The sequence below is a fragment of the Pongo abelii genome, chromosome 20 (genome assembly GCF_028885655.2).
Source record: "Pongo abelii isolate AG06213 chromosome 20, NHGRI_mPonAbe1-v2.0_pri, whole genome shotgun sequence".
Classification (NCBI taxonomy): Eukaryota; Metazoa; Chordata; class Mammalia; order Primates; family Hominidae; genus Pongo; species Pongo abelii.
In genome coordinates, this window is record NC_072005.2 from 20,071,137 (window position 1) to 20,094,786 (window position 23,650).

Sequence of the window (23,650 nt, forward strand, 5' to 3'; positions counted from 1 at the left end):
CTAGAGTCGGCCACCCATTCATGCACAGACGAGCAGAGGTCTCTTGAAGCTTTGGCGCAGTCTGGGACCCTAGCTCTTTTTGTAACAAGTTGTTTGGCATGAGGCCAAGTCACGAGGGCCTTTCGCGACTGGGCTCAAGTAACACAAAAAGGTCAACTTGTTTTTGCGATTGTCTATTATTTTTCAATAACTAACATATAGAATAGATTGAAATAGAGATTTCTCTGAAACAGCGCTGGATGAACGCCTCAAGGGGCTCACACAACCTGTTCTGGGACTTGGTGACCATTGTTTGTGTCCACGTTAAATTGAGTTCAAATTTAATATTTAACTTTTCCACTACATTCACAACTCCTTCTGTATATTGTAAATATGGCACTCAAAAATGTGCATGTTCATATTCATGACTTTAAATTTCTACTTTATTATCTAGAAAAATATCATAAATAAACTGATGTAGTGGATCTTATGCTGCTCTTTCTTCTCAGAGTTAGAGAATACATTAGAGAATATTTCTATGTTGAAAATTATTTTATTGAATAATTTTAGTCAGTCCTATAAGTCAGAACCAATTGTCTTTACTCTCTAATTTCACCTTAAGTCAAATTAAAAATCTCGCCCATGGCCACTTGGTAAAAATGTGTGTGTATATGTGTGTTTTTCAGGGACCATTGCAATTTAGAGATGTGGCCATAGAATTCTCCCTGGAGGAGTGGCATTGCCTGGACACTGCACAGCGGAATTTATATAGGGATGTGATGTTAGAGAACTACAGAAACCTGGTCTTCCTTGGTGAGGATAACTTGAATATATAATTCATAATATACCCTAACGGTTTTATTTCTCCTTTTTGTGAAATGTTTTTTAGTAATTTATTCTTTGCATAAAAGAGTTTCAGATGCCCCTTTTCCAGAAAATCTTCAGAATTTGTTCATTTAGAAAAGAATTTCAAGATGTTTAACCTCTTTTTTTTTGAGACAGAGTCTCGCTTTGTCGCCCAGGCTGGAGTGTAGTGGCACTATCTCAGCTCACTGCAATCTCTGCCTCCCTGGTTCATGCTATTCTCCTGCTTCAGACTCCCAAGTAGCTGGGACTACAGGCATACGCCGCCATGCCTGGCTAATTTTTTTTTTTTTTTTTTTTGTATTTTTAGTAGAGACGGGGTTTCACTGTGTTGTCCAGGGTGGTCTCGATCTCCTGACCTCGTGATCCTCCTGCCTTGGCCTTTCAAAGTGCTGGGATTACATGCGTGAGCCACTGTGCTCAGCCAAGATGTTTAATCTTAGTCCAAACTTTCCACATGCCTGAGTTGAGCTGTGTTCTTCACTCTAAATTAGTGGTAAGTCTGGAAATTTAGTGGCATAAAATATTGTTGTCCCCACCTGAAAATCTAATTGCCACCACCAACTTTTGATTCAGTCACACCAGGTAGTAAAATTAAAAAATCTACAAGCAAAACCGGGTGCGGTGGCTCATGCCTGTAATCCCAGCACTTTGGGAGGCGGAGGCGGATGGATCACCTAAGGTTGGGAGTTTGAGACCAGCCTGACCAACATGGAGAAACCACATCTCTACTAAAAATGCAAAATTAGCCCGGCATGGTGGCTCAGGCCTGTATTCCCAGCTACTCCAGAGGCTGAGAGAGGAGAATCATTTGAAGCCGGGAGGCAGAGGTTGCGGTGAGCTGAGATCGCGCCATTGCACTCTGGTTTGGGCAACAAGAGCGAAACTGTCCCCAAGAAAAATAAACCTACAAGTTGAAAGTGTTTTCTAAATATCAAGAAATTTCTGTTATGATTTAGTATTTTGGTATTAATTTACTAGGATATTTGATAACATCCTCTCTGCTGAGCACATTACTAGCTTGTAATTGGAGAATATTAGCAAGATTCATGCTATGTATTCTTAATAAAACAGGTATTGTTGTCTCTAAGCCAGACCTGATCACCTGTCTGGAGCAAGAAAAAAAACCTTTGACAATGAAGAGACATGAGATGATTGCCAAACCCCCACGTATGTGGGAGTGAAAATGAATACAACAGATGACACAGATTAGAGGTCCCAAGGTCAAAGAGAAAGCCAGTTTTTAAAATGTGATTTGGGAAGCTGTGTTCCAAAGGAAATAGTTCCTGGGCGCTGTTTTTTGTTTTTGTTGTTTTTTAATTTTGCTCTCACAAAGGGACATCTTCTGTCTCATGCTTTTAAATTCTCTAACGATTCTACTTTTCTTTGGGTGAGCTTCCTTCAAGTCCACAGTGAGAGCGAAAGTCCTCTTCAGGACATATAAAAGACTGCACAATCTGGTTGCTTTTCCATTGTTTTGGGGACACAAATATCTGCATGATTTTGAGAAACTAAACCTATTTTTTAAGTTCTCTTTTTGCATCAGGTCTGAAATGTGTTACAGTAGCAGTTTCTGTTGCATTTTTTGTTCATTTTTCTGCACAGTCCATTCTGTTTTTATTACTATATAGTCTTGAAATATAGTTTGAAATTGTAAGTTTAATATCCTGCTTTGTTCTTTTTCCTCAAGATTGCTTTGGCTATCAAAGTTTATTTTAGTTTCATGTAACTTTTAGAATTGTATTTTCTATTACTAGGAAAAAATACCACTGCAATTCTGATAGGAAGTTTATTGAATCTGTAGATCACTTTGAATAATATGGCAATTTAATAATATTTTCCATCCATAGACATAAACTATTTTAAAATTTATTTGGATCTTTTCTAACTTTTTTATTGATTTTTTTTTATTGTAAAGATTTTTCACCTCATTGGTTAATTTTTTCTCTGAAATTTATTACTTAATGCTATAGTAACTAAGATTTTTTTCTCCTCTATTTTATCAGTTTGTTTTAAGTTTATGAGACCATACATGTATGTTAGTTTTATATTTTACTAATTTACTGAGTGTATTTATTAGTTTAGGCAGGTTTTAATGTATTGTGTATGGTATTTTAAATATAAGATTGTATGATCTACAAACAGCAACTTTTTACTTACTCTTCTTTAATTTCTTTTTTTTTCTTTTTTTTTTTTTTTTTTTGAGATGGAGTCTCTCTCTATTGGCAGGCTAGAGTGCAGTGGCATGATCTCGGCTTACTGCAACCTCCGCCTCCCGGATTCAAGCAATTCTCATGCCTCAGCCTCCTGAGTAGCTGGGACTACAGGTGCATGCCACCATGCCTGGCTAACTTTTTGTATTTTTAGTAGAGATGGGGTTTCACCATGTTGGCCAGGATGGTCTTGATCTCTTGACCTCGTGATCCACCCACCTCGGCCTCCCAAAATGCTGGGATTACAGGTGTGAGCCACCATGCCCAGCCACTTTTCTTCAATTTCAATGGATTTTTTTTATTTCTTTGACAAATTCTTCTGCCACATACTTCCCGTGTTACATTAAAATAGAACCATTGACAATGGGCACAATATAGTTATGTATTGGTGTCTGAATCTGATGAAGAAAACACCTCTTCAAGTTTTCATAAACTGATTTCAGAAGGTAAAGATCTTTTATTGAGTCCTTAGGGTGAGGAGATGCCCTCTGAATTTGTAGTGAAGAGGGGTTGTAGCTTGGTCACAAGGCTGCTGGGTCTGCACTAGGGTCCACCTTTAGTTGGCTTGTTACAGGGGCTTGGGTAGTTGTAATTTTTATTTTATTTTTGGACAGACTGAATATCCTTCAGGACTTTGCTCCATAGGGCAGACAATAGGGCAGGTTTTTGCAGTCGGGTCTGCATATGGTGGGCGTTGTATCAGGATGTGGATGAGTGTGGCTTTCACTGAGTACCAGAGAGCAAATCTCAGGTAACTGTGTGAGTTTCTATATAGGCAGAACTGACCATAAACTGTGGCTCGGGTAACTGAAACTGAGTCATTGAACTGTTTCAGGGACCACAGTAAAGGCCAAGATCTGCAGGCCTGCCTACGTGGCTGTAAATGGGCACCTTCCTCCAGGTCTCCGGAATGGCCTGATCTCTCCCAGACTGTGGCTGGGAGGAGTTTGGGGTGGTTACAGAGTAAGGTCAGAATTCTCAGTGGGACCAAGTTGGGTGAACTCTATCCTGGTTTGTAGCCAAGAACAGGGATCCTTTAGTTTCCCACCTGAATAAGTGTCTGTCTTCTGAATAGAACATTTTTCAAACTTAAGCTTTAACAGTGTTTCACAACTGTGTCCCTGGATCTCAAATCTCTTAGAGGCACTTATTTTGGAGATGTTGTCTTGCTATATAACGAAGGCTGGTCTCAAAATCCTGGCCTGAAGCAGTTCTCCAACCTTATTGTACCATGTGGCTGTCATTACAGGTGTGAGCCATAATGCCTGGTTCTCTCATAAAGGCATTTTTGTCAGGGATGGCTGACATTTTTTTGCTATAAGGGGATATGAAAATAGGGCACTTTTATTTATTTATTTATTTTCTGTTTAATTTTTTTTATTATACTTTAAGTTTTAGGGTACATGTGCACAATGTGCAGGTTAGTTACATATGTATACATGTGCCATGCTGGTGTGCTGCACCCATTAACTCGCCATTTAGCATTAGGTGTATCTCCTAATGCTATCCATCCCCCCTCCCCCTACCCCACAGCAGTCCCCAGAGTGTGATGTTCCCCTTCCTGTGTCCATGTGTTCTCATTGTTCAATTCCCATCTATGAGTGAGAACATGCCATGTTTGGTTTTTTGTCCTTGCGATAGTTTACTGAGAATGATGATTTCCAATTTCATCCATGTCCCTACAAACGACAGGAACTCATCATTTTTTATGGCTGCATAGTATTCCATGGTGTATATGTGCCACATTTTCTTCATCCAGTCTATCATTGTTGGACATTTGGGTTGCTTCCAAGTCTTTGCTATTGTGAATAGTGCTGCAATAAACATACGTGTGCATGTGTCTTTATAGCAGCATGATTTATAGTCCTTTGGGTATATACCCAGTAATGGGATGGCTGGGTCAAATGGTATTTCTAGTTCTAGATCCCTGAGGAATCACCACACTGACTTCCACAATGGTCGAACTAGTTTACAGTCCCACCAACAGTGTAAAAGTGTTCCTATTTCTCCACATCCTCTCCAGCACCTGTTGTTTCCTGATGAACGCTTCTCAAAATAAGACATTAATGCAGCCAAAAGACACATGAAAAAATGCTCATCATCACTAGCCATCAGAGAAATGCAAATCAAAACCACAATGAGATACCATCTCACACCAGTTAGAATGGCAACCATTAAAATAGGGCACTTTTAATCTTTTCATCTCACTGATGTCACGCTCCTTATACGTTTTTACTTTCTATTTTCTACTTCAAATTTGTTTATAATTTTAGATTCAGATATTTAGGACAATATGCTAGAATTTGCATGGTATGCCTGAAGTAAATTAGATAATTAGTAGGCACTCCATATTTACTAAAATAGTTACTTGTAAATTTAAGTTTGTTGCAGGCAAAAAGAATTACAGGATTTTCATTTACTTTTTTCAGCCTCTATCTAAATAATAACATAGTTTATTTCTTAATATTTGTTTTACATATCAGAGGGTCTTACCCTATTATGCAAAATACATATGTATATTTTCTATATTTAACAATGTAAGGCTGGCTATTCTTTGCTTCTAAAGTTGGATTACAGCAGTTTCATTTTGTGTAAGAATAGCATGTATTTAAAACACAAAAAACAACCCTAGTTTCTTTTAAATGCTAATTTATTAAAAGTTTCTTATTAGAATCTTCTATTTATATACTGCATATTCTGTGAAATTTTACTGCCACACAGTGCATGCCAGTGATTCAAAATACCTGTATATGATGAGTACATAGTAACAGTTAAATATTGCAGTTACCTAGACAAATTTATTATTATTATTATCATTATTTTTTGAGACGGAGTCTCGCTCTGTTGCTCAGGTTGGAGTACAGTGGCGTGATCTCGGCTCACTGCAAGCTCTGCCTCCTGGGTTCATGCCATTCTTCTGCCTCAGCCTCCCAAGTAGCTGGGACTACAGGCGCCTGCCACCACGCCCAGCTAATTTTTTGTATTTTTAGTAGAGACAGGGTTTCACTGTGTTAGCCAGGATGGTCTTGATCTCCTGACCTCGTGATCCGCCCACCTTGGATCCCAAAGTGCTGAGGTTACAGGCGTGAGCCACCGTGCTCGGCCTATTATTATTATTTTTTGAGATAAGTTACCCTGTCTCACACAGGCTGGAGTGTAGCGGTGCAATCTTGAACCACTGCAACCTTCATCTCCCAGGTGCAAGCAATTCTCGTGCTTCAGCCTCCCAATTAGCTGAGATTATAGGCATGTGCCACCATGCCCGGTTAATTTTTGTATTTTTAGTAGAGATGGGGTTTCACCACGTTGGCCAGGCTGGTCTTAAACTCCTGACCTCAGGTGATCTGCCCCTCCTCTGCCTCCCAAAGTGCTTAGATTACAGGCGTGAACCATCGCACCCAGTCTGACAATTTTTTCATAATGATACATCAATGTGGCATACCAGATTTTATGAGTAAACATTTCTCTTATTATTTTTTTGAATTTCTATATTAGTGTGTTTCTTCAGTTTAGGTTTTTTTTTTTTTTTTTTTTTTTTTTTTTGAGATGAAGTCTCACTCTGTCGCCCAGGCTAATGTGCAGTGGCACGATCTCAGCTCACTGCAACCTCAGCCTTATGAGTTCAAGCCATTCTTCCACCTCAGCCTCCTGAGTAGCTGGGACTACAGGTGCGCCACCACACCCGACTAATTTTTTTATTATTATTAGAGATGGCGTTTCACCATATTGGTCAGGCTGGTCTTGAACTCCTGACCTCATGATCTACCCACCTCGACCTCCCAAAGTGCTGGGATTACAGTTATGAGCCACCGCACCCAGCCTCAGCAGTTTATTGTGTCTATTGGTTTTACTTACATATTATAATTTCAGAGAATTTGCAATTCTTTTTGTACAATTTAAGTCAATTTGAGGTTTAACTAAGAGATAAATTATGCATGTTTATCACAATCAGATTACATATGTATGTGTGTTTATCTATAAATATGACCTCAATTTTAGTTATGGCTTACCTTATATTCTTTCTTAGCTGATTTTTGATGGTAGTTTTATCTTGTCTAAGTGAGTAGTCATGGAGATAGTCTTATTTTCACCATGTGTTTAAAGATGAATATATATTGAATATATATTTCCTTTTTTGAGAGAAACACTTTTGTGATTTGAAGGTAATTTTCAAAAAGATTTATAATCTGGATTTTTTTCAGTTTTTCTTGAAAAACGTTGTTTTAAAAACACATAACATAAAATTTACCATCTTAAATTTATTGAAGTGTACATTTCAGGACCAGATGTGGTTGTGGCTGTCATCTGTAATCCCAGGATTTTGGGAGGCCAAGACAGGAGGATTCCTGGGACCCAACAACTTGATACCAGCCTGGGGAACATATGGAGACCCCTCTCTATAAAAAAAGATTAATAATAGCCAAGCATGGTGGTGTGCAGCTGTGGTCCCAGCTACATGGGAGATTGAGGGGGAGTCAAAACTGTGCCAATACAATCCAGCTTGGGTGACAGAGCAAGACCCTGTCTCAAAAAAAGCTGTTCATTTCAGACATGTTAAGTATATTCACATTGTTATGCAAAAGACTTCTAGAGACTTTCCATCTTGTAAAACTAAAACTCAATACCTATTAACAACTGCTAATTTTACCCTCTCTCCAGCCCTTGACAGACAAACCTTCCACTTTCTGTTTTTATGATTTTGACTACTTAAGATATCTCATGTAAGTGGAATCATACAGTATCCATAATGTTGTTTCTGGATTAATTCAGGTGACATAGTATTCTCAATGTTCATCTTAAAATGTGACAAGACTTTTTTTTTTAAGGTGGAATAATATTCCATTGTATGTATATGTTACATTTTTTGATATGCTTATAAATCAAGAGACATCTGGGTTGCTTCAGCCTTTTGGCTTTTGTGAATGCTGGTATAATAAAACAGATTTTCAAATACGTCTTACAGGTCTTGTGTTGCTTTTTTGTTTTTTGTTTTTTTTTTTGAGATGGAACCTCGCTCTGTCACCCAGGCTGTAGTGCAGTGGTGTGATCTTGGCTAACTGCAAACTCTGCCTCCCTGGTGCAAGTGATTCTCCTGCTTCAGCCTCCCAAGTAGCTGAGATTATAGGCACCCACCACCATGCCCAGCTAATTTTTTGTATTTTTAGTAGAGACGGGGTCAGGCTGGTCTGAAACTCCTGACCACAGGTGATCTGCCCTTCTGGCCTCCCAAATTGCTAGAATTACAGGCTTGAGCCATTGCACCTGGCCTTTGTTGCATATTTTGGATATAGATTTATAAATGAGGAACATTTATAACTTCTTAAAATAATGGCTGCATCTTTGCTTTCCACCAACATTCAACATGAGTTTCATTTTTATTGCATCATCAACAGATTTGGTGTTTTTAAAAAAATTTATAGTGGCCATTCGAATGGGTGTGAGGTGATTTTGTTTTTCATTGTGTTTTTTTTTCTCTATAAATTAGTAATTTTGTTTGTCCTTTCAAGTGCTTTTTCTCATTGGTATACTTTTCTAATGAAAATTTTGTTTGTCCATTTCTAAATCAAGTTATTCAACTTTACTGTTTAGTTTTAAGGGTTGTTTATATTTTGCATATTAACTTCTTTCACATGTAATTTGCAAATGTTTTCACCCATTTCCTAAGCGATGTTGTTACTCTTGAATTGTTTTTTGATATGCAGAAATTTCAAAGTCTAGTGTAGTTAAACTTTTCTGTTATTTCATTTGTTGCTCATGCGTTTAATTTCGTATCTAAGAAAATGGTTCCAAGACCTATGTCATGTGTTTTTCCTGTATTTTTTCTAAAATATCTGTTAGTTATTTTATGTCTAAGTATTTTTATGGCTAATTATTTTTATGGCTAAGTACTCGGGAAGTCTCAGCCTCCCGAGTATCTGGGATTAAAGGCACACACCGCCACGTCCAGCTAATTTTTTGTATTTTTAGTAGAGATGGGGTTTCACCATGAGGGCCAAGCTGGTATCGAACTTTTGACCTCAAGTGATCTGCCCGCCTCAGCGGTGCTAGGATTACAGTCGTGAGCCACCGAGCCTGGCCTCAACATCATTTTTTGAAGAGATTATTCTTCTCTATTTTGTGCTCATGGGAACTTAGTAGAAGATCATTTGATCATACACAGAAGGGTTCATTACTGAGCTCTCTATTCTGGTCTTTCATCTGTTTATCTTTGTGTCAGTATCACATTGTTCTGTAGCTTATAACTGTACGTTGTAGTGACATCTTTGAAGAATGAAATTTTTTGACCCCTGAGGAAGAATATGTTGAAGTGTGTTTCATATTCACATAGTTTTGAATTTGCCAGTTTGATTTTTGCTTTTAATTCCTAATTTCATTCAGTTTTTATTAGAAAACAGTGTATAATTTTAGTCTTTTTAAAATAATTGTCATTGTTGTTTTGAGACAAGATCTTACTGTCACCAAGGCTGGAGTGCAGTGGCATAATTCTGGCTCACTGTAGCCTCCGCCTCCTTATTTATTTTGAGACAGAGTTTTGCTCTTGCCGCCCAGGCTGAAGTGTAACGGTGTGATCTCAGTTCACTGCAACCTCCGCCTCCCGGGTTCAAGTGATTTTCCTGTCTCACCCTCCCTGGTAGCTGGGATTACAGGTGCCCGCCACTATGCCAGGCTAATTTTTTTTTTTATTTTTAGTAGAGACTGGGTTTCACCAGCGTGGCCAGGCTGGTCTTGAACTCCTGAATTCAGGTGATCTGCCCGTCTCGGCCTCTCAAAGTGCTAGGATTACAGATGTGAGCCACCGTGTCTGGCCTCATTTATTTTTGAGATAGTGTCTCACTCTCTCAACCAGGCTGATTTGCATGGCTCACTACTACCCAAACCTCCCAAACTCAGATGATCCTCTCATTTCAGCCTTTCAAGTAGCTGGGTTACAAGTATGTGCCATCACACACAGGCAGCTTTTTTGTATTTTTTGTAGAGACAGAGTTTTGCCATGTTGCCCAGGCTGGACTTGAACTCCTGGGATCAAGTGATCAGCCCACCTTGGCCTTCCAAAGTCCTAAGGTTAGATTTTATTATATCAAGTAGTTTAATGAATTTATACTTAAAATGATTGCTTGAAGAAATGAAATTGTTATTGCCAGTTATATTGTTATTGTTTTATGTGTTTCTAGTAGTTATATTTTTCTTATTTCCTGTTTTACTTTCTTAATTTTCATTTAATTTTGTACGGCATGCTTTGATTATTTTTTATTTTCTTTTGCATACTTTCTATAAATATTATCTTTGTAATGATCTTGAAAATTGGAGATTACATACATCTTAAAGATAAAACAGTATTTTTAAATCTCATAACAACTTCAATTGAATACAAAAACTATGCCTGCATATTTTCCAGTTTGTTATTGATATTAAAATTATTTTATATAGTGTATCAACAGATTTATGCAAATATTTTTCTTTTTTTTTTTTTTGAGATGGAATCTCATTCAGTTGCCCAGGCTGGAGTGCAATGGCGTGATCTTGGCTCACTGTAACCTTTGCCTCCCAGGTTCAAGTGATTCTCCTGCCTCGGCATCCTGAGTAGCTTGGATTACAGGTGTGCACCAGCATGCCCGGCTAATTTTTGTATTTTTAATATAGATGGGGTTTCACCATGTTGGGTAGGCTGGTCTCGAATCCCTGACCTCGTGATCCACCCACCTCGGCCTCCCAAAGTGCTGGGATTACAGGCATGAGCCACCTATTACTTTTTTTTTTTTGAGATGGAGTTTTGCTCTTGTTGCCCAGGCTAGAGTGCAATGGCTCGATCTTAGCTCACCACAACCTCCGCCTCCCAGGTTCAAGCGATTCTCCTGCCTCAGCCTCCCTAGTAGCTGTGATTACAGGCATGTGCCACCATGCCTGGCTAATTTTGTATTTTTAGTAGAGACAGGGTTTCTCCATGTTGGTCAGGCTGGTCTCGAACTCCCGACCTCAGGTAATCCGCCCACCTCGGCCTCCCAAAGTGCTGGGATTACAGGCATGAGCCAGCATGCCCGGCCTACTTTTTCCCTATGTTTTAAGATTCCTTTCATGAGTACATTGATCTACTTGATCGTATCCAATAAGTTTTGCATTCCACGTTTTAATTTTTTTGCAATTTAACTTTTTTTGTTATATATTTTTGGGTATGCCACATCACACCAGTTAATTGTGTTTTGAGTTTTTAGTTTATATGTGACAATGTTTAACTATGTACAATTTAAGACTGTTCCGCAAAATTAAATATGAATAAACCATATGTCTATTGCCAATATAATTATTTCTATGTTTGTTTGCCTGGATAAATATTTTCCCTGTAGTTTTCTGTCACTTGTTCTCTATACCTTCATTAGAAATAATTGTTTTTTACTGCCTGTAGTCCTCTGTTTCCTTACTAATATTCTGCCTTATTTTATTATTATTACAGAAAGTGGGGTATTGAAAGATCCTACTAGAATTATATTGCTCTGTGTGTATTCACTTTTATTAATATTTGCTTTATATATTTGAAACCCTAATCTGAGACACACACACGCAAATACACACATGTATAAACAAAGTTGTCATAGGTTCCCAGTGAATGAATCTATATATTGTTTAATGTCCTTATTTGTCTTTTGGCTTAAAGTACATTTTATAAAATATGACAATTTTTGACTTAAGATGTAGCTTGTGTAATATTATTTTGACCTCTTCTGTTCTCATTTTCTGAAAGAGAAAATCTTACTAATGTTATTTTATTAATTATTTTATTTGATTCTTGTATCTTTGTCTCTCATTTTCTCTTTCAGTCTTTTTTGTGTTTTTTTTTATTTTTGTGTTGATATGCTTTCAGTTTTTTCTTGTTTTCTTTTGTGTATCTATACAGATATTTTCTTAGTGGTATCTTGGGGAATTACATAAAACCTCTAAAAGATCCAAAAATGTATTTGAATGTGGTAAAAAATTAACTTCACTTGCATACAAAAATTCTTCACCATTACATCTGCCTTCAACTTTGTTATTGATTTTGCAAATTATATTTTTATGTTGTATATTTATTAACAGTTGTCTATAATAATTTCTACAGTTTTATCTTTTAAATTTTAGAGAATAATTAAAAATGTTTTCTGCACCATTTTGATAATGTTAAGAAATTCCATTTGTGTGTATGTACGTATCTTTCCCAGAAAGTTGCATATTTTCATATGATTATGTGTTGTTCTCTTGCATTATGGTATTTTCAGTGGAAGAAACTCCTTTCAGTATTTTTGATATGTAGGGCGTATGTAGTGCCAACATACTTTCTCAGGATTTGGTTATTTTATTTTGTTTTTATTTATTTATTTTTGTTTTTGAGATGGAGTCTCCCTCTGTCACCCAGGCTGGAGTGCAGTGGCATGATCTTTGCTCACTGCAACCTCTGCCTCTTCTGCCTCAAGCGATTCCTCTGCCTCAAGATGCCTGCCATCACGCCTTGCTAATTTTTGTATTTTTAGTAGAGATGGGATTTCACCGTATTGGCCAGGCTGTTCTCGAACTCCTGACCTTATGATCTACCTGCCTCTGCCTCCCAAAGTCTTGGGATTACAGAAGTGAGCCACCGCACCCAGCCAGGATTTGGTTATTTTGGACGGACTTCTTTTTATTTGGTAGTACAATTTTGCTGATGGTATTCTTACTTGACAGACTTTTTTTTTTATTATTATAACTTTAACAATATCACAGTTTCCTTCTGACCTGCAAAAATTTTTTTTTTTTTTGAGACGGACTCTTGCTCTGTTGCCCAGGCTGGAGCGCAGTGGCGCGATCTTGGCTCACTGCAAGCTCCGCCTCCCAAGTTCACGCCATTCTCCTGCCTCAGCCTCCTGAGTAGCTTGGACTACAGGCGCCCGCCACCATGCCTGGCTAATTTTCTGTATTTTTAGTACAGACGGAGTTTCACCGTGTTAGCCAGGATGGTCTCGATCTCTTGACCTCGTAATCTGCACGCCTCAGCCTCCCAAAGTGCTGGGATTACAGGCATGAGCCACTGTGCCCAGCCAAAATTTTTTTTTTTATAAATTCACTTGTTATCATATAAGACGATGCTTATAAATGACACATCATTTTTATCTTACAGCTCCCAAAATTCTGTGATTTTTGAAATTTTGCTTATATGTGTGTTTGTTATAAATATCTTTGTGTGTATCCTAGTTTGTTCAGCCTCTTCATGTTTACATCATTGTTAAAGAAATTTTTCAGTTAATTTTAATATTTTTTATATCTGTAATTTTTGTTTTTTGCTATTTTAATATTTCTTGTTGTTATACTAATTTTTCTGATCTTCAGTAGTTGTCTGTGTTCCTATTTAACTTACTGAATATTATTGAATTATTTTATTTTTTATTTTTTCTGAGACAGAGTCTCTCTCTGTCACTCAGGCTGTAGTGCAGTGGCACCATTTCGGCTCACTGCAACCTCCATCCCCCAGGTTCAAGCAATTCTCCTGCCTCAGCCACCCGAGTAGCTGAGATCACAGTTCCCTGCAACCACGTCTGGCTAATTTTTTGTATTTTTAGTGGAGATGGGGGTTCATCATGTTGGCCAGGCTGATCTTGAACTCCTAACCTCAAATGATCCACTCACCTCAGCCTCCCAGAGTGCTGGGATTACAGGCATGAGCCACCACACCTGGCCTATTTTATTTTATTTTTGAGACAACCTTTCTCTGTTGCCTAGGCTGGAGTGCAGTGGTACAATCTTTACTCACTGCAGACTTCCTCTCCTGGGTTCAAGCAATTCTCATGTGTCAGCCTCCCAGGTAGCTGTGATTACAGGCACATGCCACCATGCCCAGCTAATTTTTGTATTTTTAGTAGATATAGGGTTTCACCATGTTGGCCAGGGTTGTCTCAGACTCCTGACCTCATGTGATTTTCCCACCATGGCCTCCCAGTGTGTTGGGATTACAGGAATGATCCACCAAGCCTGGCCTATTCAATTTATTTGAAATTTTAAAAATTACTTTATATAGTTTTTATGGTTGCTTTTGAAAATTTTATTATTTTTTTGATGGGGCCATGTTTTTCTAATAGTTTGTATTCATTGTAATCTTTGATTGTGATTTGGACATTAAGAAAAAGCTACCTGTTACAACCTTTAAAATACAGCTTTGTCCCAGCATCGTCTGAAATCAATTGTCTTGGCTAGAGAGTCTTTGAATTTCTCAAACGTGTTTTTAGGATGTGTCTTGTCTAAAATTTTGTGTTTATTGTTAAATTGGCTTATTCATGTTTCTTCTTAATAATCAGTAATCACTTGCTACACTTATTCCCTGTTTGGGGTAGTGCAGTTTCTCTGCTTCTGTAACATTTACCTTAGAGTCAGCAGACTCAAACTGTCATTCCAACATATATCACCATTTCTTTCAGCATTTTATGTCATGGAAGACATTAACCAGTGTCTAAATAAGCCCCTAAAAGGCAGAAATAAAGATGTATGTGCCAATATTTTTCTTCATATATATATATATTTTTAAAGAAACCAGGAGTTGGCAATTTACATTTGTGTGTGTGTGTGTGAGACAGACTCTCATCCTGTTACCTAGGCTGGAGTGTAGTGTCATGATCTGGTCACTACAATCTCTGCCTTTACAGTTCAAGCAATTCTCCTGCGTTAGCCTCCCAAGTAGCTAGGATCACAGGTACCTGTTTCCATGCCTGGCTAATTTTTTGTATTTTTAGTGTCATGGGATTGATAAGGAATCAGAGAGACCAATGGGGTTCAGGAGGATATTTATTCTTTAGGTGCACCAGCCCAGTTGGATTAATATCCAAAAGACTGAGCCCTGAACAAAGAGTTAAGTTACCTTTTAAGCATTTTGTGGGTTGAGGGGGGAGATCTGTGCAGGGGGAAGCATATTATAGAAGCAAGAAGCAAAGATAGTTATTGAATTAAATGAGACATGCATTACATTATTTTTTACTTTTTAAGGAAAAACATGTTTTACAACTTGAGTTTATCTGTCTAGCGACCTTGTAGCTACACAGCTAGAGAAACAGCATCTTTATAATGTCTAGGAAAGGAGGAGAGATAAGGCTCACTAGCCACAGAAAAACAGGCAGTTAATTTTTAAAGGACTCCAGCTCTTTCTCCTTCTCAGGGGGAGTTGGGTTTTCTTACATATAATTGAGTTTTTGCATACACATTTTAAAATTTCTTTTAATTCCTGTTCCATTCCCCACTTTGGTGCTTTTTATAACAAAGGTGTTAATAGAAAGCCCCACTATTTGCCACCTCTTTGCAGAGCTGAGCTTCTTCTACGGGCAGCAGCTGATATCTGGTTAATGCCATCAACTGCGCAGTAGTGTGTCGGGTTATTATTGCCTCTATAGTTGATTGAATACTTCTAAAAAACAGGGGTAAAAGGCAAGGGAGGATAAGGCAGATGCCAAGAATAAGCAAGAACTTACCAATGAGGGTTCTGAATCCTCTAAAGGATGACAACCATTCCTTAAACAAGAAATCCGGGGACCACCCGGACCAAGTCTGAACTGGAACATGGGCCAACTTGCGCATTCTAGTTGTGATTTTTATGACAGCTCGACCATTATCATCGACTTTTAGGCAACAGTTGGTTAAATTAAATTTTTTATATACTCCTCCTTCTGAGGCTAAGAGGTAATTTAAAGCCAATTTATTTTGATATATATTTGTGTTGCTTGTATTGCCAATAAATCTAATGACCTTGATGTTTTATTGGTTATGATTTCAAGGACTGCCTGCAATCTTATGATGAGATTGAGCATATAGATTGGGGTGTGGTACCCCCATGACCCGTCTTGTGCACAGGTAGCTGGCCCGTAATATTTAATGGTTCTTTCAGGAGGCCATTTATTATCTTTTTTTTTGACATTTGTGTCTATTTTTGTGATTATGCTTTTTTTAGTTCTTTATTTTTATCATAAACTGGATATTTTAAGAGTTTGCTTTAGAGGAATTAGAAAGAAGGATGGCTTGATTGTTCCTAACACACATGCCCCTGTCCATTTGGCTGGCAGCTGCCAATATGCTCATGCTCCACAGATCCAATATAGGCCAGAGGGTGCCTTCCAGGTCCCCAAGGGGCTGATCTGTTAAATCTCTCTGGCTTGAGGACACTTTATTTACCATGTCCACATGGCAATGGAGGGGGCCTCCTGACACTGACTCAATGAGGAGCAAGGTAGCCGGGTTTAGGGTATTCACAGTCTTTAAAGTCAGTTTATTAGCTTCCTGCACCAGTAGGGCAGTGGCAGCTAGGCTTTAAAACAAGGAGGCCATCCAAGTGCCACAGAATCTAATTGCCTGGATAAGTATGTCACTGGGCAATGCCATGACCTTATGGCTTGAGTTAGGTCCTCTATGTCCTCCCTTTCACTTGTGGACATAGAAGAAGAAAAGCTTAGTTAGTTAGATATGGTAGCCCTAAAGCTGGGGCCTCAGTCAAGGCTTCTTTGATTTCTTTAAAAGCCTTCTCTTTGTTGGCCTCCTAGAGGAGGGGTTCCTTTTTGCCTCCTCTTTGTGGCTTTGTATAATAACTTAGCGATGAGCCAGAAATTTGGAATCTAAATGTGGCCGAGCGTTGCTGCCCCTAGGAAATCTCTTATTTGATGCCAGGTGGTTGGAGTAGGAAGTGCATAAACAGCCTGCTTTTGTTCACTACTAAGCCATCTTTCCTCTTGGCTTATATAAAAGCTTAATTAAATACTGGAAATTTTTAGAGTAGATTTGAGCTTTTTTTTCTGACACTTTATATCCTTCCTTCCACAGCAGGTGCAGGGGGTCTTGGGTTTCTCCTGGGTGCAGTAGCCCTTGGCTGGTGATTTTTTTTTTATACTGTGGACTTAACTATTCTTCTTATTCTTTTGACATTCATTTTTCCAGTGTCCTTTCCCTTTGCACCATGCACATTAATCTCTCTCTAGCCTCAGCCAGCTTTTAAACTCCTCTCCAGACTAGCCTTTTCCATGACCGCGTTCATTCTCGCATCCATGCCTCCTTGCAAAGCTAGCTTCTCTTCCCGTAAGGGCTGCTGCTAGTAAATTAGTCTTTCTTAAGCCTCTGCTCAGCCTTCTGATCTCGGTTAATGTACACCTTGGTAGCCACTTTAATAAGCTGAGTAGCATTCACACCTACGGAGCTTTTAACTTTTGCAATTTATGCCTGATATCTCCTTGGGCCTGCCTTACAAACACCATATTTACCATGCGCTGATTTTCAGCATCCTCAGGGTTAAATGAAATGTACAACCAAAATGCCTCACAAAGTGTTTTATAAGACTGGCTGGTGCTTTCTTCTGCACCCTGGAGCACCTCTGAGATTTTTTATATTGGTTGCCTTTTTCTTTTACCATCCTGTAGACTTTGCAGAAGTGTTTCTCAGCACCTTTATAGATGTTAAAACTGGACTGCATCATCTGGGTCCTAGTGGGGGTCCTCTTGTCCGCTTAAGAGGTATAAGCACAACTTGGGCACAGCCAGACCTGAGATGGCCTACCTGACTTCTCAAGACTTTTACTTTAACTTCTTGGAGCTCTGATTTCTCCTTCTCAGGTGAGACTGGGAGCATGTATCCCTTTGAACATAACTCCTTTGGGGCAGTTAGCTTTGGTAAAGGGGGTAGATTGGAATGTAGGCAGAAGGGGTCTCTATTCCCTCCTGTGGTTCTTTTTTTTTTTTTTTTTTGAGATGGAGTCTCACTCTGCCACCCAGGCTGGAGTGCAGTGGTGCGATCTCAGCTCACTGCAAGCTCTGCCTCCAGGGTTCACACCATTCTCCTGCCTCAGCCTCCCGAGTAGCTGGGGCTACAGGCGCCTGCCACCACGCCTGGCTAATTTTTTGTATTTTTAGTAGCACAGTTTCACTGTGCTAGCCAGGATGGTCTCGATCTCCTGACCTCGTGATCCACCTGCCTCGGCCTCCCAAAGTGCTGGGATTACAGGCGTGAGCCACCACGCCCGACCTCCTGTGGTTCTTGCAAAACCAGTTTTTTTGCCTTTCCTGAGACTTTTCTTTTGTCTCCATAGCTGCCAGGGCAGCTGATTTTTCACTTTCACTTTTGGCTCAGGGGTGCCACAAGCCTCTCTGACTTTCCTTTTAACTCTGTAGCTGCCAGCACAGCTGATTTCTCTTGGCATGAGCTGCGAGCATTCCACAATAAACTGCTAGGCAGTGCTGCATTCATTTAGCCATAAGTCAATATAAAGACTAGGTCTGAATGCCCTGGCTGTCCTTCGACTCTAGTCACCACCTTAAAACACACAGCCAATTTCTCTATAGTGTCTTCAGCCAGCCATCTGACACTAAAAGCGGGCTATTTTAATTCATAGTATGCCCGTAACTTTTGAACATCCAGTTTTATCCCATAATCACCTCTAAATCCTTTTTAAAAATTCTTTATCATGCACTTCAAAGTAGTTGGTTTTGATGCTTTCCCTCCCATTTCCTCCCTTGTGGCACACTTTCACTCTCACTTTCACTCTTGGGTCCACTAGACCAGGTCCTATTACGGGAGTTTCAGATGCTGCTTAGCCAGGATCATGCCTTCCCCTGTCACAGCCTGCTGTGGCTATGAAGCTGGTCCTAACAGCTGTATGCAACGTCCTAGGTCTGATTTCTCCCACACTCACCTCCCAGCACACAGCCCATGCTAAGGGATCTGTGCCTCCCCACATCACTCCCTGCATTGGCCTTTCCCAAGACCGTCTCTTTCACAAACTTTCATGCACCTCCCCTGCCCCAGGACTCCTCACTGGATGAAACGAGCCTTTCACATCCTGGGTGAGCCTAGTTAGACTCCCACATTCACACACATACACACACCACTTCTACCCCAGGACTCCTCATCAGATGAAATGAGCCTCTCTCCTGTCCTGGGTAGGTTCACACACACCCACACACTCCCAGTTGGGGTGGGAAGCCACTCTTGCCACCCTGCCAGCAAGCTCTACCTTGCTGCACTTGCCACTCTATCGGCCCATTTTCTCCTTTTTTCCAGTTCCAGTGTTAGTAGGGACACAAGATTCATCCAAATTGGCAAGCCACTCCTGCCACCCCCAGCCACTCTGGGTTGGATTAGTGGTCAGTTCCTGGGAGGTGATTAAGCTCCCCTTCATCCTTCTGGGACAGGCTTTCCTGCCTTGGGCCCTTCTTACCACAGTTCCTGAAGTGCTGATATTGTCCTGCAGCCCCGTCCCCAGTTCCGTTGCACTGCTGGGCAGGGTGCCAGGGTGTGGGGAGAGCCGGTTTCCATCTGGGTGAAGTTCCCCTGTGGCGCACCTTGGATGCCGGGTCTCCCCTGGCCCCGGGGCTCTAGTCCCACAGGCAAAGGAGAGAGTAAATCTGTTATCTCCAATCCCAGATGAGCCCCCAGAAATTTTACAGGATTGTTAAGGAATCAGAGAGACCGATGGGGTTCAGGAGGATATTTATTCTTTAGGTGCACCAGCCCAGTTGGATTAACATCCAAAGGACTGAGCCCTGAACAAAGAGTTAAGTTACCTTTTAAGCATTATGTGGGGTGGGGCGGGGGGAGGTCTGTGCCAGGGGAAGCATATTATAGAAGCAAGAAGCAAAGATAGTTATTGAATTAATTGAGATTTGCATTACATTATTTCTTACATTTTAAGGAAAAACGTATTTTACAACTTGAGTTTATCTGTCTAGTGACCTTGCAGCTGCTCAGCTAGAGAAACAGGGTCTTTATAATGTCTGGGAAAGGAGGAGAGATAAGGCTCACTAGCCATAGAAAAACAGGCAGTTAATTTTTAAAGGACTCCAGCTCTTTCTCTTTCTCGGGGGGAATTGGGTTTTCTTACATATAACTGAGTTTTCGCTTACACATTTTAAAATTTCTTTTAATTCCTGTTCCATTAGTAGAGATGGGGTTTCACCATATTGGTCAGGCTAGTCTCAAACTCCTGACCTAAGGTGATATTCCCACCTTGCCCTCCCAAAGTGCTGGGATTACAGGCATGAGCCATCAAGCCTGGCCAGCAATTTACTTTACTTTTCTTTTTTTCTTTTTTCTTTTTTTTTTTTTTTGAGATGGAGTCTAACTCTGTCACCCAGGCTAGAGTGCAGTGGCATGATCTTGGCTCAGTTCACTGCAAACTCTGCCTCTTGTATTCAAGCATTTGTCTGCCTTAGCCTCTCGAGTAGCTGAGATTACAGGTGCCTGCCACCATGCCCAGGTAATTTTTTGTATTTATAGGAGAGACAGGATTTCACCATCTTGGCCAGGCTGCTCTTGCTCTCCTGACTTCATGATCCACCCACGTCAGCCTCCCAAAGTGCTGGGATTACAGGCATGAGCCACAGTACCCAGCTTGCATTTTATTTTAAAGGCACAATGTTATACTGGAGAGCAGGAAGAGCTGTGTTGGGTACAAGTAACAGACTTTTCTTTTTCTTCTATGTGGCTCTTTGCATTGTGCTCATCTGGAGTCCTTTATACACTTAAGTCATTTATAAATTTTTTACAAATGTATTTTGGTCAGTATGTTTTTGTTATATTTATATGTCCAGGAAGAAATTACAGCTTGTGGTATTTGATATGTCATCTTGCTTATGTAGTTGTATAATTTTATAGGTTAGATCTGTAAAGTATATTTATCTGAGTCTAGTAATTGAAGTAATGTGTTTTTATTATTTCTTTCAGTTATGTGTTCTCATTTTGAGCAAGACCTTTGGCCAGAGCAAAGCATAAAAGATTCTTTCCAAAAAGTGATACTGAGAAGATATGAAAAATGTGGACATGACAATTTAGAGTTAAAAAAAGGCTGTGAAAGTGTGGATGAGTGTAAGGTGCACAAAGGAGGTTATAATGGACTTAACCAATGTTTCACAACTACCCAGAGCAAAATATTTCCATGTGATAAATATGCGAAAGTCTTTCATCAATTTTCAAGTACAAATAGACATAAGAGAAGACATACTGAAAAAAAACCTTTCAAGTGTATAGAATGTGGCAAAGCTTTTAACAGTCCTTAACCCTTACTACACATAAGAAAATTCATACTGGAGAGAAACCCTACAAATGTGAAGAATGTGGCAAAGCCTTTAAGTGCACCTCTCACTTTACTACACATAAGATAATTCATACTGGAGAGAAACCCTACAAATGTAAAGAATGTGGCAAAGTTTTTAACCATCCCACAACCCTTTTTTCACATAAGAAAATTCATTCTGGAGAGAAACCATACAAGTGTGATAAATGTGTTAAAGCCTTTACTTTATCCTCAACCTTTAGTAAACATGAGATAATTCACATGGGAGAGAAACCCTACAAATGTGATAAATGTTTCAAAACCTTTCTCTGGTCTTCAAGCCTCTTTAAACATAAGAGAATTCATACTGGAGGGAAACGTGAAAAATGTTAAGAATGTGGCAAAGCTTTTAACTGGTCCTCAGCCCTTAATAAACATAAGATGATTTATATTGGACAGAAACACCACATAGTGAATAATGTGACAGATCTTTTAAGTGCTCCTCAACCCTTAATTAATACTGGAGAGAAGACCTATGAGTTTGATGAATGTGGGAAAGCCTTTAACCAGCTTTCAACTCTTACTAAATATGAGAATTTATTTTTATGTTATGTTATGTTATGTGTTATGTTATGTTATGTTACGTTACGTTACGTTACGTTATGTTACGTTATGTTATGTTATGTTATGTTATTTGAGATGGAGTCTCACTCTGTTGCCAGGCTGGAGTGCAGTGGCGATCTTGGCTTACTGCAACCTCCAACTCCTGGGTTCAAGCGATTCTCCTGCCTCAGCCTCCCGAGTAGCTGGGATTATAGGTGTGTGCCACCATGCCTGGCTAATTTTTGTATTTTTAGTAGAGATGGGGTTTCACCATGTTGGCCAGGATGGTCTCGATCTCCCGACCTCGTGATCCGCCCACCTCGGTCTCCCAAAGTGCTGGGATTACAGGTGTAAGCCACTGCACCCGGCCTAAATATGAGAATTTATATGGAACATAAACACTGCAAATATAAATTATGTAACAAAGCTTTTAAGGAAGTTCTCAACACTTATTACACATAATTCGTACTGGCAGAAACGCTACAAGTGTGAGGAATGTGGCAAAGCCCATAACAAGTTCTCAATTCTTTTTTTTTTTTTTTTTTGAGATGGAGTTTCACTCTTGTCACCCAGGCTGGAGTGCAATAGCATGATCTCACATCACTGCAACCTCCGCCTCCTGGATTCAAGCCATTCTCCTGCCTCAGCTTCCCAAGTAGCTGGGATTACAGGTTTCCACCACCACACCCAGCTGATTTTTATATTTTTAGTGGAGATGAGATTTCACCATGTTTGCCAGGCTGGTCTGAAACTCCTGACCTCAGGTGATCCACCTCACTTGGCCTCCTAAAGTGCTGGGATTACAGACCTGAGCCACCATGCCTGGCCACAAGTTCTCAATTCTTAAGAGACATGGCGATAATTCATGCTGAAGAGGAACTCTACAAACCTGAAAAATGTGACAGTCTTTTCACCAACACCTCAAACTTCTGTCTATATAAAAATAATTATACTAATGTGAAACCCTAGAAATATATGAAATGTGACAAAGCATCTATATGGTTGCCACGCTTGATTTTAGTTAAGATGATTTATACTGCCAAAACCCCTACCAGTGTAAAGAATGTGGCAAAACTTTTAATCAGTGCTTACACCTTATTTCACAGGAAAGCTATTATCCTTGAGAAAAATTGTACAAATATAAAGAATATGGAAAAGCCATTAATGCCTGGTCACATCTTACTCAACAGGAGGTTCATAGTTAATAAAAGCACTAAAAGTGCAATTACTGTCAAAAAATCTTTCAGAAAATATAGGCCTTTAAAATGAAGAAGAATATTTATTCTGAAGATAGCCATTACAAATATAATGGGGTTGTAGTACCTTTACTTGTATCACAGATCTTATTGCTCACATTTGTACTAGATGAAAACCCTGAAGCAGTTGCTCCAGCTTTGTTCAACATCAGGGAATTTATATTGGAGAAGAGTCCTGCAAATGTAATGAATTTGGAAAGACTTTTTTTTTTTTTTTCAAAAACTACAGCTTAGAAAACACCAGAGAGTTTATACTAAAATATATTTGTGCAGATGCAGTAAATATGAAAAAATATTTAATTCAAAATTGATTCTATGTAAATATCAGAATTTACAGTAGAATAAGGCACTGACACTTCACACATTACACTAAATCAGAGTGTTGAGTATAAAAACTAATCCACAGCTAAAGCTGTTAATTATTTGTAGATAAACTATTTGTAAAGCTGTTAGACAAATTATAGGATTAGGTTTGTTGCAGCATTGTAATTACATTGAACGTATACTTGTTTCCTTGAAAAAATTTTTTGAAAAGTGAATAATGATGTAATACAGCTTTGAAATTACTTTATGCTGTTATTTTATTCCTATTGTATTCACATATGAAAGCCTGTGATCAATTGTTGCTGCATCAGAGATATTAGAGATTCTTTTTTATTAGTTGGGCATTATGTACAACCTTTTCTATAAATGAGTAAGGACATGGCCAGGTGCAGTGGCTCACA

The 23,650-nt window shown here is 39.2% G+C and overlaps 1 protein-coding gene and 1 pseudogene across 1 annotated transcript in view; one reads left to right on the plus strand and one right to left on the minus strand.

The window, feature by feature from the left end:
- The window catches only part of LOC103893083 (zinc finger protein 506), a 157,562-nt gene that overhangs the window by 39,871 nt on the left and 94,041 nt on the right, over window positions 1–23,650 (minus strand). The window lies entirely within an intron of this gene.
- LOC129051814 (zinc finger protein 506-like) lies at window positions 3,761–21,970 on the plus strand (annotated as a pseudogene).